The 15,399-nt window shown below is 31.2% G+C and overlaps 1 long non-coding RNA gene across 1 annotated transcript; it reads left to right on the top strand.

Annotated features, from left to right (window-relative positions):
* The first annotated feature begins 4,233 nt into the window (after positions 1-4,233).
* Positions 4,234-8,287, top strand: LOC145324345 (uncharacterized). Its single transcript, XR_013881254.1, has 4 exons — positions 4,234-4,398; positions 4,948-5,017; positions 6,860-6,934; positions 7,673-8,287. It is a non-coding gene; the product is annotated as an uncharacterized LOC145324345 (long non-coding RNA).
* The last annotated feature ends 7,112 nt before the right edge of the window (positions 8,288-15,399 follow it).

Genomic DNA, 15,399 nt, shown 5'->3' on the forward strand with positions numbered 1-15,399 from the left:
AAAATCGAGGTTTTGTGATTAACCCACTTTTGTTGTTACTCCATAAATGATATTTTTTTCCAAAATTTTTGGCTGTAAAGAAGCTTTATATATCCATATAACATCCACCAAAATTTGACTTTTGGTATTTTATTTATAACATCACCAGAAGGAATTGAATTTTGGAAAAAAAATACCCATTTATATTTTGCACTGCTATGCATTGTTCTCGTTCTTGTTTCTAAAAAATATTTATATAAATAAAAAGAGAATTATTTAACGCTTCTATAGATATGTTTATCATTCTTCTAGCTTAAATATAGCTATAATTTCAGAATTTTTAAACATGATCATATTCAAGTTATTTTAACAACTATTAAAACAATTTTTACCATGCAAAACAAGGTGTTATAAAGTGTAGGATCCCTCACAATATCTATCTGTTTGTATATAATGCATTACACATGTATGCTAATAGAGAGTATGCTATAAGAGTGCTCTTATATTCAAAGCTATTAAAGTGTTTAGAGTATATGCTATTAGATAATTCCAAGAGTCAATGATATTAGATGTTACTTAAATTCCTAGCTATCAGAGTATAATATAAGAGTATTTTATTCTTTTTGTATCTTTTTTTCACAATTCCTACATATTTTTTTAACAGGAATTAGATTGTACTTTTTTGCATATTCGTCTGATATGACCCTTAAGTCCTTGGTTATCTTTTTCTTATGTGTTTCACTGTAACAAAACTTTTCAAAAAATGTGTAAGATTTTATAAAACGGTGGTGATGTCTTTCACATAAATTTGTGTTTGTATCATTTCTCAACTGACCTTTTGCTCTAGAAAATAAGGGTTCTTTTTGGAGGTGAAATGGGTCACTTCGTTATCACAATTTGTAATTGCACAGCAAGCGGAAATATTGAATGTTCTGTGGACAAGCATTATAAATCTGTATTTGAAACTATGAATACAAAAAATATCATATCTAATGTGAACTTCTCATAACTGAATGGGCCACCTGAAACCAGAGACCAAAGAATTGATCTAGCCCACCCCATTTAATTGACAAATATTAATGAAACTTGGTGAAAATATGGAGAATATTTAATCCCTGAAAATTTCAGCCTTCTATCTTTTGTAGGAGCCAAGAAAATCATGTTTCCCTCTTTCTGGCTCATACTTTCAGATGGATGGACTAACAGACAGATGAACGGACGGACATTTTGAATTTTAGAGTAGCTTTGCTACTTAAAACAGATAAATAGGATAATTGTTGTACACAAATTGATTCCAGCATGTTTTAAATGAACTTACAGAATCAAGGACATCCGAGCTTTTTGATATGGGGGGGAAGGGAGGGTGAAAAATTGAAAATTCAAAATTTGGGCACACCAAGTTCATTTTGTGGGGGTAATCTTTATATCATAGAGGCAAGGATGTCCAAGCTTTTTTTTTTGGTGGGGGGGAGATTAAAAATCATAAATTAAAAAATTTTGGGGGTGCCTCCAAATTAATTACTAACCCTTTTACCTCCTCCCCCCCCCCCCCCCCGCCTGGATGTCCCTGTACATAATGTAATGATTATAAAGTACCTAACTGCTATAAATCATCCCCAACGTTTAAGATTGATAGGACAATTCTAACACGCCTGAATTAACAAAAAGAGCTAACAGTGGCGTAGGTACGTACGGATATACACACCGTTATTATAAAAAAGTTTTGCTTTTTAAAATAGTAAATCAATTATTCACGAATTGTTTTACTTTGTATGTTTATAATGAAATGCAGCTGTTTTAAGGGTTGCCAGGTTAATAATACAGACCGATTCAATAATTGCATTAATATGTTATGATGTCTTTAAAATGGTGTAATTAAAGTTATATTTAGCCTAGAAGAATGATAAACATATCTATAATTATATAAATATTTTTTAGAAACAAGAACGAGAACAATGCATAGCAGTGCAAAATATAAATGGATATTTTTTTTCCAAAATTCAATTCCTTCTGGTGATGTTATAAATAAAATACCAAAAGTCAAATTTTGGTGGATGTTATATGGATATATAAAGCTTCTTTACAGCTAAAAATTTTGGAGAAAAAAAATATCATTTATGGAGTAACAACAAAAGTGGGTTAATCACAAAACCTCGATTTTTTAGTCAACTGTTCTAAAAACAACCAAGTAATTACCTGTACATTATAAAGCAATGCCAGGCGATTAAAATGAGGTATTAAGCACTTTCTAACTCCAAAAAATGATTGTTTTAGAGCAAAAATTAGTTTAATATTTTTGGTGGCTCAATTTTGAAATTTGATTTGTTGCAAGAGAAAAATATCAAAAAAACATACTTTTTTTATCTCAGAGGCAAATTAATGGTACCAATATATTTGCAAATGTCTTATATACAGTTTAATACACTTTTAAGTCCATTATTTTTGGGGCTTTGAGTGAACGTCGAATAAGATTGGTTTCTTCTCAAAAGTTTTAAATACCTAAAATGCATATTAGTAAATCAAAAGAAAAGTGTTTGTTTAAAATGACAAAACTAATTAATATATTTTAGCGAATTTACTTATTGTCTTATTGTAAATGCATGTCTTTGGTAATTCACTGAGATTTTAAAACAAAACAAAAAAATAATCTACCTTTATATTAAGAAATTTCTGCATTAGTGTCAGTCAGGTTTTAGGCTATTTTGCGACTGACAGGTGAAACAACAGATTATAGTTGTATATACAGATAACTACCTGTCCCACTTTTCCAATAACCTTTTTCGTCTGCGAGCAAATTGTTTTCTGCTGTGTTTATATTCCCAACATTATTGGTTGATTTCCAATAACCAAATTGAGATTCGGTACAAGGTCATTGGGATGCACACTTATTGAATTTAACCAACCAAAGATTTTTTTATCCAATCTTAACCAGACAAATGCCATCTAGCTAAAAAAGATGCGTAGATTTCATTTCTGGCAACCAGAAAATCCGCAGAAATCAAATTTACGAGATCCAAAAAAGTTTCATTAAAAAAAACCTTACACCAAAAATAACAAACAATAATTATAACGACGACTTAGTTTCTTTTTCCTGTTTATTACTAATATTGAAACTAATTTTCAGGCATGCATGTTTGTTGGTATAGTACTTTTTTTAGAAACCAAAATACAGGCATATTTAAAACTACGAAATTGAATATTAGTTACTAGAAAGATTATATTTTTTTTTTCTTGCTTTAAAACAACTTTTTGTACATAAAAACCCGTAATGTCTTCATTATTGACACAAACATGCATGCTGTATAGTTTTAAAAAATTTAATCAAATAAAATACCTGATTAGAATACAAAGCAAGAAATAAAGGTTATCAACTCACTATGAGCTTTTTGTGTTAAATAGAATTATTAAAGTGATCACGAAGCTGGAAAATAGTTGATATATGTTACAGATTAATGTTTTTTAAGAGTATTTTTAAAAGAATTAAGTCTTAAATACTTCACATTTAAAAATTTATCAAACTTTAAAAAAATTAATTTTCACACATTAAAACATTTATGTTTTTTTGTGTGTTTTATTATGCATATCTTAAAACCTATCAAATTGACAAATTACACTTATTTTTCTTGAAATTTACTCGTGGATGCATAGTAAAATATGTAAGGTTTTGTTACATACATATTAAACTAACCAAAATGGGTTGTATATAGCTTTCTAGGGGTGATTAAAAATTCTCCCGATGATCAGAAAAATATATCCATATATGGAAAAAACCATTTCTGATTATGGACCCTGAAATTTCATTTTTTCGTTTATTTTTAAATCAATTTAAATATCTATAGATATATGATGTAAAAAATCATTAGAAATCAGTCATTTGCTTTGTTTATATATGATACAATGTAATATAACTAAAAAGATAAATATAGGCAATTTTGCAATATTATCAAAGCAAACTTAAAAATGAGAAATCTCGGCACCTTGAGAAAGGGAGAAGGAAAGCATTAAAGTGTGCAACAATACAAAACAAACACACTCTACAGCTGTAAACCTGTCTGCTTGTTGTTAGTGGTTATAATAATGCATTTATATTTTACGTTTTTTACAATCAATATAATTCAAACGTAAGTTATGTGATTATTATTATTATGTAAAAGCAAGGCTTTTATACATTAAAGCCTTAAAAGTGCCTTAGATTGGATTTATGCCATTTTCCTAATTTAAATTAACCTCCTAAGAGGAACCATATCAGTTCAGCAGTTAGCGAGATTCTTCACTACAGACAAAAAAAACTTACTACTATTTTAAATACTTACTACTTAAAACATACAATCCTTTATTTAATATTATATTCAACTTAATATATCGTAGATTAAAAAAATGTAAATATTTTGAACACAGAGTAGTAAAAGCTTGTTTAAGGTAATTATATTATAATTTATATAATTTCAAAGGTGCATTTGTTCATTGTCTTAGTCATTTGCATAACTTGGGATAAGTCACCGGATATTAATTTGATGTATATCTCAATTATGTTAAATAAAATTTACCCTTTTGTAGAAACTTTTAATTTTTACCAACCTATAAGGATATAATAAAAGCACACAAAGTATGGACAATGAACTGATGCACATCTCAATTTCGTGGAAAAGTATGGACACTGCATTTTTGTACCATCCAATAAAAATCATATTTAAGTTTCTCTACCAACGAGTGAGAGCATTCTTATGAGTTTTTACTAGTTTTATTTACATGCCAATTTCCCCTCCCTGCCTGGTATAATGAGTTATTTTATATGATTACGCATATACGCACGCTTACATAAAGGTAGAGGGAATGGGATACTAACTTATGGCTTGATTCACATGCCACTCGTTTAAGAATAATTTCTACAGAAAAATTCAGACCTTATATTCTACTGATAACATGAAATGTCTACTTAGTGAAATATTAATTAAGTATATTGTTTAGGTATGAATTGTTTGATGTTTGTGTTCTTTTGTTGCAAAGTTTTGCAGAAATATTGAATCGTTTCTTAAAGGTAATTTAATGACAGCAACCATAAAAGCAAAGCTCTGAAACTGTAGGTCAGACAAACATTAAAGCCAAACAAGGAGAATATAATTAACCCATTAGTGCCGAACCGGGTTTTAAAACCCGGTGCCAGAAAATGGAAAAAAAACCGGTTTCCGGCTTCATAATTGCATCATTCTCAGTATGAATCCCCCCTCTACTACCCTGGCTTTCATTTCCCCCTGGAGCTGGCAGTTTAGCTTACTTCCGTTTGCTGGTATAAATCAACAAAGTTTGAAAATCATGACAATTCAAAATACCCCATCTAACTTTTTTGTTTTTATAGTAAAGTCGCTGATTTTTTTCGTGAAATCTAATGTTTATTGACAAGTACATCTATTTGTGTATTCGTTTTATTTAAATTATTATTTTTTATATGATTTTTTTATCGTTTTTTTACGCCCTATATAGGCCCGGTTCGGCATTTCCATTTTGAGTCTGAAATTTTTATTACCCGGTTTCACTAATAGATCTTTTTTGACAACAACAACAAAACAGGGTTTTTTTACCCGAAATCGCCGGCTAAACACGAAATTTGAAATAAATCGCTTCGTATTATACTTGTAGCTCTTTAGATTACATGAGGTTGTGTAGTTTTCAATTACGGATCGTATCAAAGTTCTAAAAAGTGTTCATCTCACTTTTGGCGTTCAAAAATTACATTTTTCGATTTTTGGTCAAAATAACCGGGTTTATACAGGTCAACCGGGTTTTAAAACTGGGGGAAAGCACCAAAAACGGGTGTTAATGCCTGGTTGGTATTTATGGCCAAGCCGAACCGGGTTTTTTTGCAACTTTCCTGTGCACGCCACTAGAGCAAAACAAAAAAATACGAATTCCGTTTTGACCATTATAAAGCTTCCCTGAAACTTACAGCTCGATCGGCCCATAAAAGTGGCGCTCGGCACTAATGGGTTAAGTCAAAACAAAATTGTAAATAAAGGGGGGGGGGGGTTTAATGCAACCATCTCGTAATCAGTGAGCAAATGGCACTTAGAATTCGAATTTTGATCTAAACTTTTGCATGGTAGGTCTATTTTCCCTAAATTGAACAAAAAGTTGGAAAAGTAACGGCTGGCGGCTCAGCAGTTTTTTTGCCTATTTTCAGGGTAAATTCATCATCAATTACGTAGGAATCAACTATTTAAAACATATTTATGGTTTAATTCATGTTAGATAATAGCAATAACCATTTTTGAAACTTCTATTACCAACAGCTACCGTCGAGAACCGTTTGATAGCATTTTGGAGTGGCAACGAGAATAAGGTGGAGATAGGTTTTGTGAATAATTTGTACTATAGATATCCAAAAAATGGCAAAACTGCTGAGCCGCCAGCGGTTAGCCATTACTTTTCCAACTTATTGTTCGATTTAGGGAAATTAGACCTACCAAGGATTACTCATGCAAATTTTTAGATGGAAATTCGAATTCTATGTGCCATTTATACATTGATTACGAGATGGTTGCATTAACCCCCCCCCCCCTTATAAGAGATATTTGTCAGATGAACGAACGAACAGACCCTAATTTAATATAAAAAAATTGTATGAACGCTAGTTAATTTGAGTAATTTATGCAAAATTAAGAATGACAAAATCCTTAAAGGCGAAGTTTAACAAAACAGACAAACAAAAAAAAAACATTCCTTTAATCGCTTGTGTGTTGTCTGCAAAAAGTAAATTGTTCTCAAAGAAAATGGAAATTAAAAAAAAAAGTCTTCTGGCTTCCTAGAATTGTGTCTTTTTATATCTGATAATGAAAATATTCCACCAATAGAATGTTTATTTAAAAAGATCATTATATTTTAGTTTGAATGGCCTAAATTTCTGACCCTACCTCCTGACAGAGAGTAAGAACCTAGTTTCCTAAAATTATAAAAACAGGTAAAAACTATAGTTGTATACTAGCAACTATACTCTTAGAGGGAAAGAGGGTTTACTTTTCACTTCAAATTTTAGTATAGAAATATTTTTTTTAAAAAGGGGAGGGGGTCAAAGGCGATTTCACTGGGGAGGTTAAAGGTACCCAAAATAAATATTAACTTTTACTGGACATAAAAGAAGAAAACGATGTCATTCCAGTGTTTTCACACAGACATCCTGTTACTTTATATATACTAGCAGCTACGCCCCTAGACTTTAAGGGGTGATGACCTTCCCCCCACCTTTTTTAAAATTTTAGTTTTAATTTTAAATTTAAGAAGAAAATAAAAAAAAAATTATAGGGTCATTTTTTCATATGTCGATATATATTTCGCATGTTGGCTATACCTTATTTCCTGCGGATCCCCCTTCTAAAGCTGAAGAAGGGGGGGGGGGATGTATACATACTTTAGTTTTAAAAAGAATAAGTAAATAAGAAATTAAGAGGGTTGGTCAATGTTTTCTTAGCACAATTTCTCTTGGGAGTTGGTAAAGCCCTCTTCCAAAATAGTTATTGATTCTATGCAGTTATTGGATGCATATATGTGATTAGTAGTTTGATGTATATGTGTCTTGTTCGGTTTTTTTTCATCAAACGACATAAGAACCTTTCCCGGAATTTTTATAGGCTTCGATTTAAAGGCATCCTTTATCTGTTAGCGAGATCTTTTAAAATGTTCTTTATTATTTTTTTTTCAGGTGTTGAGAAGTTGCTTACCATACCTACTTTACGCGCTTTGAGAACTCGAGAAATAAGAAATTAAATCAATGAAAATTAATGATATTTCTCGTATTCATTCCAATCCAGTGGATAGGAACCGGTTCTCATCCATACGAAAAACTATGTCTAGCATCGTATTATATCCAGCTTTCTACGAATATAAAAATGTACAATCATAAGATTAAAACCAGTTTTTTTAGCCTGTGCCTTCGGCACCCCGGGGCTAAAAAAACTAGTTTTAATCTCATAATTGTACATTCTATATCCGCGGAAAGCCGTTTATAATACGATGCGAGAAATAACTATTATAGTTTTCATTCAAAACCAATTAATATTTGGTAGATTAGAACCAGTTCTCAGCCATGCCAAAAATTATGTCTAGTATCATATTATATATCCAGTTTTTTACGAATAAAAACATATACAATTATAAGATTAAAACAATTTTTTAGCACTGAGATGCTGAAGGCATGAAAAGCTGTTTATAATACGATGCGAGAAGTAACTATTATTTTGTTTATGCAAATTTTGAAAAATAAGAATGTAAATGTCTTATGTAGTTGAATTAAAAATATAAAAAAATTCTTAAAATATTGACTTGTTTTTATGATATTCAGTTTTTACGATGTTTAATTTTTTTATAAGCAAAGCTACTCTATGATTAGAAATGTCCATTGTTGGTTTAAGGGATTAGACAAAAATCTTAACATTATTACCTCTTGTAAGTATTAGTTCAATGATTTTAAAAAAGGAATTTTGTGGAACTATCCCTTTTTCTTATTTCTAAATTTTTCCTTACGTTGTTTGCTTTTTCTGCTTTTTCTCTAGTTGGAACTCAAGTAAAGAAGATTAATCTAGTTCAGGGTTATATACTTTTTATATACATTTTATTAAAAGCGAAGTTTTTAATATAATTAGGGTAGGGTCATACTTCGTCCGTCCGTCACAGTTAGCTATTTTCGTGAATTGAAATAGGTTAGAATTGTCCTATTGATTTCAAACTTTGCATGCTGGTTCCTATAACAGATAGGTACGACTTAGAGAGCGCAGCATCTATATAATCGTTACCAGAAAGTCCGTACGTCCATTTTTTTACTTATTTTACAACAACTTTTTGAACGTTAAAATTGTCCTATTCATCTGTTTTTTGGAATACTGATTCCTAATTAATTAATACAACAAGATTATAAGCGAAGCATCTCTATAATCAAGTCCTAAAAACGTTACTATGTCCTTAGACAGCAACATGTATTTAATTAGTTTTGCAACAAAATTACATACAATTTTGTATAGACATATGCATTAATATTCAGTTTATTCAGTTCTGACACTCTTCAAGTGTTAATGTTTGTTTGTCCATACATTTCAGAGCTTCGCTTTTATAGATGTTGTCATCCTTGTTATATTGAATTTTACTTCTTTAAAAGCATTTGACGTTACATGTCAGGTATATTAGTATTCGATTTTAGAAGTAGCAAAGCTACTTTATAATTTAATTTGTCTGTCCTAGAAACAGATCTATAGTATAAATGTATATACAGACAACTACCTCCCTTCTTTTTCAAAGACCTCTTTCGTCTGCTTCTAATTAATTTTCTTCTACTTGGCTATGTAATATAAGTGATACCATTGGTTGATTTTCAATGACCCAATAGAAAGGTTGCACAAGACGGTTGCGATGGGGAGATACAGTTATTTAACCCTTTTTCCCTCTAGTGTTTTACTGTAATGTCCTAGATAACTAGGGGCCCTTGAGGAGAGTTAGGATTAGTCTACCCCCTTCACTAATTTTCATGAAAATTAAAAAAAAAATATTTGGTTGGTTGTTATTTTTTCTAGGAGCGATTTATCTTATGTGGGTAGTAGTACACTCCTCTTCAAAAGCTATAAGCCATCCCAGGACCTACGAGAAGCTAAATTGTAAAGGAGAACCAAATCTGTTCAGTGGTTAGTGAGATCCCTTGCAATAGACAACAAAACCTGACTACTATATGTAATAGGATTTACGAAAATTTGCTAAAAATTTATGTAAAATTTATTTTAGATAAGCAAAGCTTTTCTATAATTAGGGTTTGTCCGCCTGTCCATTACAGTTAGCTCTGTTCTTTGTTTATCTAGACATGTTAGAATTGTTCTATTGATTTCAAACTTTCGCATGATGATTCCTATAACCGTTAAAAAGCGTAGCAACCCTATAATCTTTACCAAAAAGTCTGTATTTTCACGAAATTCCGTAAAGGTGTGTGTTTTAAGACTTTAAAATGGGAGTAGAACTCTAAAATTTGTTATGACAGTTGCTCTAATATGGTACTATATAAAACTGTGAAGAAACGGCGGCAAAGCCTTTTCTACTGCCAAAAAAACAGTATGCCCTACAAAATTTTTGTTTGCTTTTTCTTGCTAAATTACCCAGATTTGAATCATTTAGGACAAACTTATTATTTTCTAAAATAGTTGACCTTTTATTTGCACTGGACACTTCTGATTTCTTTGATTTAAATTTTAGAAACATGTCCCAACTCTGTCAAAAAAAGTTTGTCTCAAATGATGCAAAATTGTCTAATTTGGAAAGAAAATGCGGAAATTTTTGCAGTTTTTGGCAGGAGTTGTGATTCCGCCGCCGTTTTTTTTTAAAAATCCACGTTAAACCCCATTATAGCAACTACCATGCCAAATTTTAGAGTTCTACTCCTTTTTCAATGTCTTAAAACACACACCTTTACGGAATTCCCCCTTTAGGAACGATTTTGTTTAGTCTTAGTACTTAATGTTCTGTTTAGTAAGTTCTTACACTCTACAAGAGTTATCGTTTGTTTTTCCTTCCTTGTGATTTTAGATCTTCGCTTTTATAGATGTTCATCCGACCTTGTTTTTCTACGCTGCTTATGGACATTTTCATCCTTATTATTAACGTCTAATAAGTTAGAAGTTGGGTAGGTTTAATCCAACATATTAAACTTGACGTATAGAATGTATAGACCAAGAAAATCTTTTCCAAATTAAGTATTTTATTGATCAAAACACAAAAACTCAATATATATGTATATAAAAGGAATTTTAATCTTTACTAAAAATACAAACATAATCAATTACAAAAGCTTAGGGTTTACAAAATTTAAAGGAGGCATTCAATGATATTTTCAGGTGAAATTAAAAGTAAGATCAAATCCATAGAAATTTTAAGAAATTAGTTTTTACTGTAAAGTGTTTTAAAACTTTTTTTTATATATAAATACTGATATTGTTTCTGAAGATAAAAATTAGATTTAAAAAACTACGATAGCAGGTTGTAAGAGAAAGGATCTTAAGGGAGAAGACAATGTCCGATAAATTGATGAAAATTCCCAATGATGATTCACAAAATTATCCCTTCTGTAGATTAAAATTAGTGGTTAAATCATTTGAACATGCAACTATATGAACCAGACAATTAAAATTCACTGATGTCCCCAAAGTTGGTAAACTAACAAATAAGAAAACATAATTTAAAAACGACGGGAACTAGTGTAATAATCAGTCAATAGTCTCTTCTCTCTCTCTGGGTAAACCTTATACTAAAGTAACAGGATGTTTGTCTGTTTGTTTTCTGTGTGTCTGTACCAAAAGATCTCGCTAACCGCTGAACCGATCGGGTTCTCCTTAACATGGTAGATTCTTATGGGTTCTGGGAAGGTTTATAAGTATTTTGGGAGAGGGTACAACCACCCTCCCAAGAGAAATGACAAAAAAATCGAAAATTTTTAAAATTTATGGGAGACTAAAGAATAAAGAGGTAACATAGAGACTTTAACAAACAAAAACATCTAAAGTACCACTAGAGGCCTCTAGGGGGGGGGGGGGGGTAGCCGCTAGTTAATATCATATAGGCTTGAAAAAGTAAAAAATGATTATATATTTAGTTTTGCTTAGTTCAATATGTATACATAAATCTCTGCAAAATATCAACCAATATAAGTACACTAGAGTTGGCTCGATATAACTATCTCCCCATTGGCTAGTTTTCTATATGCATATATATTTCTCAATAAATCTATTTTCCTCACCCGGCATTACTATTTAAATGGAAGTAAATATTTAATAATTTAAATGATCTTAAAAAGATCTTTTAAATTATATTTTTTTCTTTACATTACCATCACCAAAGGGTTTATTATATGATTACAATTTTAGTTCAATATTTGAACACACAAAGTGTCGCCACAATCGAATTCTTTTAAAACAGAGTTTTCTTAAATTTATTATATCATAAATTTAAATTTTCTTTTTTATGATTAGAAATTAAATACTTCATTATAATGTAAATAGCAACATGAAATGAAAAAAATGAATTTGTTTTTAATAAAGTAAAATAATGGGTCTTATCGTTCTGGGCAATGAGAGTTTATTATGGATTATTGGAGCACTATGAGTTTTCAACGAATAGTCTTTGGAAAACTTGAGCTCGTTTATAGACATTTATTTCCTATATAGATCTGACATGGATCTTGAAGCAATTAAGCAGGCCGTTTTGTACAGGTTAAAAATTGGAAGATTTCATTAAATAAAAGTTATCGCAAATATACTTAGTAAATAATACATCTATAACAAATAAATCACAAAAGTTAGTATCAAAGAATTAAGAGTAAACTTTTTTAAAAATTTTCAATAACGAAGCTCTTTGTAATGGATAGCTCTTAGCATCAATTTTTTTTGGGGGGGTAATTAATTAATTTTATAAAGGTACCTAGCTAATCATGAAATATTTAGTAGGGAAATTGCGCGCGAAGCTCGCCAAATTTTTTTGATTGGGATTATTTTTTTGGGGGTGGGTATTTCCCCCCCAAAAAAATTTTCGGGGTGGATAAATACCCCCTCCTAAATGGTTGGGGGTGCCTACGGCACCCCCAAGGTAGGGGTAAATTTTTAATGTGAGGGCAAATGGAAAAATTTTTGGGGGTGCCTACGGCAACCCCAAATTTGTTTGGGGGGGGAGAGTTATCACCACTTTACCCCCCTCCCCTTGGACTTCCTTGAATAATTGAGTAAAATCTTTTGGGCTAGGTCACTAATTATTCCAAGTTTTGGTATCTTTAAAAAAAGGGCGGCGGTCGTGGTATTGTGGTAAGCCGAACGTTTCAGCTCACGGGTTGCGAGTTCGAGTCCAACGAGCCTTAGCCTTGAATTATTCTACCAAAAACAAACTAGCAGGATTTAGTCATACAGAAATTATATATTTAACTGAATAATATTTACAATGAATGTTTACTATATATATACAACAGATTATAACAATGGTTAGGTTTGAAGGGGGTGTGGGACACAAGGGCTTAGCCCACGGCGGTAGACAGGCTGCGGGGGCAGCTGTGGTAAAAGGGGAGGCAGCGCCTCCCGGTTGTATAATTGTGTGAGGGGCGCGTGATAGCTGCGTGTCCGTGCCCCTCCCCATATTTAGGCAGGCCAGTTTGACCGCTGGATAGCGGGGTCACCGTCGGTCATGAGGTAAATGGTGATATAATGGGATTAGTGCAGAGGGCTTGTTATGATAAGTCACTGCGTAGCAATTCTGTAAACTGCCCGTCCGTCTGTTTGCCGTATTACCACAGTATGAGTCACAACATCCCCCCCCCCCTTTACCTATATTGAAAAGAAACCTAGTATATTTAACTGAAAAAGAAATGTGCTTAAAATTAATTGCTCTCGTTTATTTATGAACTTAATGATTTAATAAAATTCAAATTTCTCGAAAGCATAGGCGTGCAATTTCTACTTGAAACTAAGAAATTTAAGATGTTAAGTTTATTTTTTAAAAAGTGACACTTCCAACTTCTCACTTTGTTTTTATTTCTTCTAGATTTTGAATAATAAGCTTCAGTTTGTTTTATGAAATCACAGTCAACAAGATCATCTAAATAAAAAAAATAATATTATTTATATAGTTTGAAAACAACATAAATGTCAATTTTGGGCCGATTTTAAATAAAGTGGGATGGATACACTCCCTGAAAAAACTAAGGTGGACGGATACACCTCCCCTTCTTGACAATGGTCTGAAAATTTAATTTTGGGACTTTCCCTCTAGGGGCTGGTGGGGCAAGACTCCCCCAAACACTAAAATTTTAAGTTCTGAGCTTATTTTTAGAGATATTGAGATGAAATCTGTAATGATTACTTAGTTTGGTTATTTTTAAAAAGGTTTCTGAAGAAAACTCATCTCAATATCTCTAAAAATAAGCTCAGAACCTAAATTTTTAGTGTTTGGGGGTATTTTGCTCCACTAGCCCCTAGAAGGAAAGTCCCAAAATGAAATTTGTAATGATTACTTAGTACGGTTATGTTGGAAAAGTTTACTTAAAAAAACAGGTTGATATCTTTAAATATAAGCTCAAAACTCAAAGTTTTAGTGTTTGGGGGTCTTTTGCTCCACTAGCCACTAGAAGGAAAGTCCCAAAATGAAATTTGTAATGACTACTTAGTTTGGTTATGTTAAAAAAGTTTTCTGAAAAAAAATCACCTCAATATCTCTAAAAATAAGCTCAGAACCTAAAAAAAGCCTGTGCACGCCACTAAATAAGAGGTTTTGTCAATTCATTTAAACATGTTTGACGTAAATAACCCGCAACACGTAGCGCAACTGCTCGTCGTTGAGAAGGTAATAGGTTCGAATCTCGGTCCGACACTGCGTCATAACTAAAGACATTAAAAATGGTTCCCACTGCTGCTGCAACGTAAATAGTTAGTTAATTTTATATGATTAATCAATAATAAAAATTATCTCAAAAGAAATTCACATTCTTGGCTAAAACGACGTACATTAATTTTCATTATGTTTCTAAAATCAAATTGTAGTTTTCTTAATTATTGAATATTTATTTAAAGTTTTATGTGTCATCCCTATACACTCACTCTCCCCCACACAAATATCTCGTTTTGACGTAATTGGTTTTATTTTTTCTTATAAAAATGTGTACTTAGGGTTATAGAATACATTTTCCCGTTATTTATACAGAGTTTCATACAAATGTATTTAGAAGCCGTGGTAAATGAATACATTACATACTATCATCTTTTATTATATCAAAATAATCCTACTAAATAATACAATAAGCTTTTTTTGTCGGAAGCATAATTTTTAATGAACTTATTAAGTTCTCCTCATAAGGGAAGTTTAACACAGGCTAAGGGACAGTTTTAAGCAGTTTTATTTCTAGACTTAGGCCTTGAAATGTTTTTAGACAAATTTTCAAACTATTGCTCACGCGTGTGTTATCAGAATGTACAGATTTAAACAATAACAAACGCCCATATGTTTTATAATGTAAATAAACCTTTGGGCCCTGGATTTTCAATTTATTTCTCAATTTTCTTTTAAAATTAATGTTTTGACAAAAACGAGTGAAAAACATTTATTAAAATTATAAAGATATAAATTACAAAAATTCAAATTAAAAAATATATTTTGGAAATCTAGGGATTTAATGTAGTAAATTTTGTTGGGAAAATTTGGTTTGTTTCCGATGATCGGGAGAACAAAAGAATGCTCATTTTTATGAAAATATTTTATTAAAATGACTCAACTTTTTACTGTAAGTTTATAGCAAATATAATAGATCTTTGGTTTTTAAACAACTGAACTCTTAAATGTTATTGATTCTAAAGATTTAAACAATTTTCCTTTTGTCACTATACCTGCACAAACACAGCGGTAGTTGGTTAATGATTTTATAAA

This window comes from Acartia tonsa, chromosome 7 (assembly GCF_053477335.1).
Source record: "Acartia tonsa isolate MP-2025a chromosome 7, ASM5347733v1, whole genome shotgun sequence".
Lineage (NCBI taxonomy): Eukaryota > Metazoa > Arthropoda > Copepoda > Calanoida > Acartiidae > Acartia > Acartia tonsa.